Raw genomic sequence first — 4,288 nt, 5'->3', positions numbered from 1 at the left:
TTTGTTTTCTTTGACTAGAGGATGTTCTTTCAAGAAGAACAACTGCTGGGAAGAGATGGCATCTGTGGCAGAATGCCATCTCAGTCTCTCCCCAAACTCTGCTATCAGGCTTATTACCTATCTGACAATTTACTTACCATGGTCACTGTAGAGGGCAGGCACCCCTGGCCCCATCTGCTTCAGGTAACCCTGAGTTGAAATCTGAGCTGGATGCATTCCTGAGGGACGGGGAACCTGCTTTCTTTGCCTGTGTGACTGGCCTCACACACCTGGGTGGTGGGGGCTAAACTCCCCATTGTTCTAAGCAATGATATCACGACTGGGAGGGGAGGCAAATGCCACTGTCCCTCTATCCAGCAATCAGTGATGCATTGCCAATTGATTGGCTTGTAGCTAACTTAAGCTGGTCTCCATTGGACCCCAGAGTGAGGACATAAGGTCTATATAAATTAAAGACTGCCCAGGAGGAGGGGTGGCAGCTGTGATGAAGACACAGCGAGCAGCTGAACATCTGCAGCTCTCTTGCTGTCTCTTGAAACACATGGACACACTAAGAACTGCCTGTCTCCAGAGGGAAGCTCTATCAGATGGGCTCAAATGGCTGTGTGACTGTAGTGGTTTGCTGCCTCTGTGCCTTGTTCAATCAGGCTTTTGCTCCTTTAAGTGTTTCTCAACAAGCCTCAGTAATACCAAGTCTTTTAAAGCCACTGGGCTGGGGTGACTCTCAGCATGCACCAGTAATATGCAGTATTTTAACAAATAAAGCAAGTAAACACAATAAAGATATTTTACTGTGCTGGACACTGGGAGGGGTCCAGAGTGGCTCCAGACTTTTCACAGCAGGCTTGCCCTCCTCATAGCCCGGAAGTCTCCTGTCTCTGGTGTTTCTCCTCCATACCTCCCTCTGGTTTTTCTTGCTGGGTTTTTGACTCCCAGGGAGTCACTCCCTCATTAGCTTTCACACAGCTGCAGGCTAGCTGCCTCCTCTTAAGGGAACGGGCCACCCTGTTACAGTCTCTCATCTCTACCATAGTAGCATCAATGTCCACATTGCTGTCCCTGGTTATGCATGTCATGTCTATGAAATAGCAGGGCTTCACCATGCTGTGCCTTCTGAGGATGTGGGACAGCTGTTTGCAGTAGGTAGATATAGTCCTGCATGTACTGAAGATGAGGTTGGGGTGCCGGTCCCTCATGTAACACTGCCCCATCATGTGTTTCAAGCAGCATTGTTGCCAGTAATACTTGTACCTGTTGATTACCATGTCTGTGGTGATCCATTCAAAGTCCACCTGGTTGCAGTGGAGGACTGGAGCACTTCCTTTTTTTCTACCTCTCCCCAGAGGGTGATAATATCCACTACCTCATCCCAATACCAGTTTGTGCTATGCTCACACATGGAAGTGGTTGGTGGCGTCAAGGCTTCTGGTGGACATGTGGACATGGAACATCTTTGAGGTGGCTCATGTTCAAAACCCAGTTCCAATGCTGACCTCAAGTGCATGGCTGATGAGCACAAAATGCCTGGCAAGTCACCAAAGTGGGCTTTAAGTGGGTGGGCAAGGCAACCTCTGATCTGTCACCTCTGGGCAGCTCTGCCCCCCATGTTAGAGCTGCCACTTCAAGTTCAAAGCATCTGGGGTGGGAGTGGCACATTGTGGGATACCTAGAAGATCACCAAGAATGATTCCCCAAGGCCATACACACGCATTTTGCAATGTCCTGGGATAAGGTGTCACCACATTTTGCTCCACATAAATCAGTGGAGGTTGCCTTAGGATGGTAGCCATGGATGCACGTGCACTTTCAATTTGGTCCAGGAAAAAAACAATTTATCCTACAAGGAATGATAGATTTGTTTAAACCATCACAGTTAAGAGCAGGTCTTCCCTTTAAATCTATTCTTGCAGATATCTGCTTGTTATTTCCTTTGTAGTTAAGAGATAAGAAGCAATGAACAGAGCACTATGCTTCTGGAGTTCAGAAAACTGCTCAGTAGTCATGAGAAGTCCTGATACCATAATCTCTACATCCAGCCTTGCACAGGGTGAAGAAGACCTTCCTTTGATCAGATCTGAAAGGACTCTAGGGGTCAAACAATGTGCAGGGATTGGAAGGGAAATACTTGGCTCCTGGATAAGCAAATATACCACAAGAGATTCTCATACATGGATACTTTAGTGGGAATCACAGTTGGTGATGATGAGACACTGTGGTTGTGAAGATAATCTACTTCAGCCCAGGGTCCCCTGGACACCAAGGTGTGAGATAACAGGAGGGTAAATGTTCTGGAAGGACTTTGTGTTCTTTGTTACCACTGAGGAAGACATGTGACAGATCTCTGCCTTTTTCCCCTATAGATCTCCTTCAGTTTTGAACCCCAGACCCTTCACTGTGTCATGTCTTGTTCATACAGGGTTGGAGACACCTCAAAATTCATTTTTCTCCCCATCTCCCTCTTCCAGTCTTCTTTCATCTGTAATTTGTTCTCTATTGGTGACTGGTGTCCATGCACCTAACTTGCCTCTGTCTGTTTGAACCTCCCTAGATTCCCCCTAGGTCATTACCTCTGATAGCATTTATCATTCACACTCAGAGGGACCTGTCTCATCCATATCTAGCTGGGATTGTCAAGGCACTTGATGATGCTCTGTCTCTTTTGGTATAATATGTTCTTCTGAGAGAGAGTAACCAGGACAGTCTGCCATCCTGAACTGGAGCTTTCATGATGACAGAGCTGAACACAACATCTACAGAATCCAGCCTGGGGCACAACAATACACATAATGGGACTCACTGTGAACCTCTTTCACCTAGAATGACAAAGAACATTGTTGCTGTGCTTATCTGCCTGTTTGGGCTCATGGGGAATGGGATTGTTCTATGGTTCTTTGGCTGCCGCATTAAGAGGAATCCTTTTACAGTTTATATCCTAAACTTGGCTGTTACTGACCTTGGCTTTCTGCTCAGCCTTGCTGGTTTTCTCATCATTCTTACAGCTGAATGTTTCACTTGTGAAGATTCACAATTTGATTCAGAGTATTTCATCTGACTTGCTGTGTTCACATATAGCACTAGCATATACCTCCTGGCAGCCATCAGCACTGAGCGGTGTCTGTCTGTCCTCTGCCCTATCTGGCACAAAATCCACCATCCAAAACACTTGTCTGGTTGTTTGTGTGCCCTGCTGTGGACCTTCTCATTCCTCATGAATGGACTCAGGTTTATTTTTTGTTCTTATGGTTCACATGAAAGGCGTTATATGACACGGTATGTACTTTTAATTTTGAATTTCCCAATTATAACTCCCATCATGGTTGTTTCCAATCTGATCTTGTTCATTAGGATCCAATACATCTCACAGCACCATCAGCCAGGAAGGCTCTACATTGCTATCCTGCTCACTGTCCTATTCTTCCTCTTATTTGCTGTTCCCTGAGCGCTTTTATGTGTTTTTGAATGCACGGTATGTGGGACATTGACATAGGTCTCCTGTTGGCCTCTGCCAATAGCAGCATCAACCCTGTTATCTATTTCCTTGTTGGAAGCTATAGGAAATGGCAGTTCAGGCACTCTGTCAAACTTGCCCTCCAGAGAGCCTTTTATGAGAGAGAAGATTGTGGGGAGGTAGGTGAAATCTGAATAGCTGAAGCACTGCAGACAGCCACTTAAATTCCCAAACAAGTAGCCTGAAAGAGGAAGTCCTGGGGATGAAGCTTTCCCTTTATTTAGAGAGTCCAAGATATCAGAAATGTGAATGATCTAACAGGTTGGTTCCTACATTACTCACTACCACCATCCTCAGCACAATCCTTCTCCCAAGTGCTGTTTTCAGTTTTTAAGTAACTAACAAGTCACAGTGTACCAACCCCGCAGTTTTTCTTTTTTCTTTTCTTTTAAAATGCATTCCCTCCCCTTCTCCAACCATTTCTGACCTTTTCTCTCCCTCTTTATTCCCTATTGTTGCAGGGCACCGGAGAGTTCTGCGCCTAAAAGCAGAAATGGCTCAGGAGAGACCCCTAGTGGTGAGAAGGGGGAGGCGCAAGTGCCAGTCACCAGGGCAGCACAGGTGCTGGTTGCTAGGGGAACCAAGGGGATCAGTTGACAGGAAGGGGGAGGGCTTGGCCCCTTCTTAGCCCCAAGCATAAGGCCAGGAGAGCCAAGGAGGGGGGAGCTCAGCCAGTGTGGAGAGAAAGGGGAAGATAGACTGCAGGAGCATCCCCTGGTTGTGGCTGAGTTGGAGCATTTTCCCGGCAGGGACAGAACATGGTTTTTGACCGGACGGTTT

At 46.7% G+C, this 4,288-nt stretch overlaps 1 pseudogene; it reads left to right on the top strand.

Annotated features, from left to right (window-relative positions):
• The first annotated feature begins 2,677 nt into the window (after window positions 1–2,677).
• Window positions 2,678–3,866, top strand: LOC109319240 (annotated as a pseudogene).
• The last annotated feature ends 422 nt before the right edge of the window (window positions 3,867–4,288 follow it).

This window comes from Crocodylus porosus, unplaced genomic scaffold (genome assembly GCF_001723895.1).
Source record: "Crocodylus porosus isolate Cpor-Errol unplaced genomic scaffold, CroPor_comp1, whole genome shotgun sequence".
Classification (NCBI taxonomy): Eukaryota; Metazoa; Chordata; order Crocodylia; family Crocodylidae; genus Crocodylus; species Crocodylus porosus.
The sequence above is the reverse complement of the archived record's forward strand: the minus strand, read 5'-3'. Positions and strand labels throughout refer to the sequence as shown.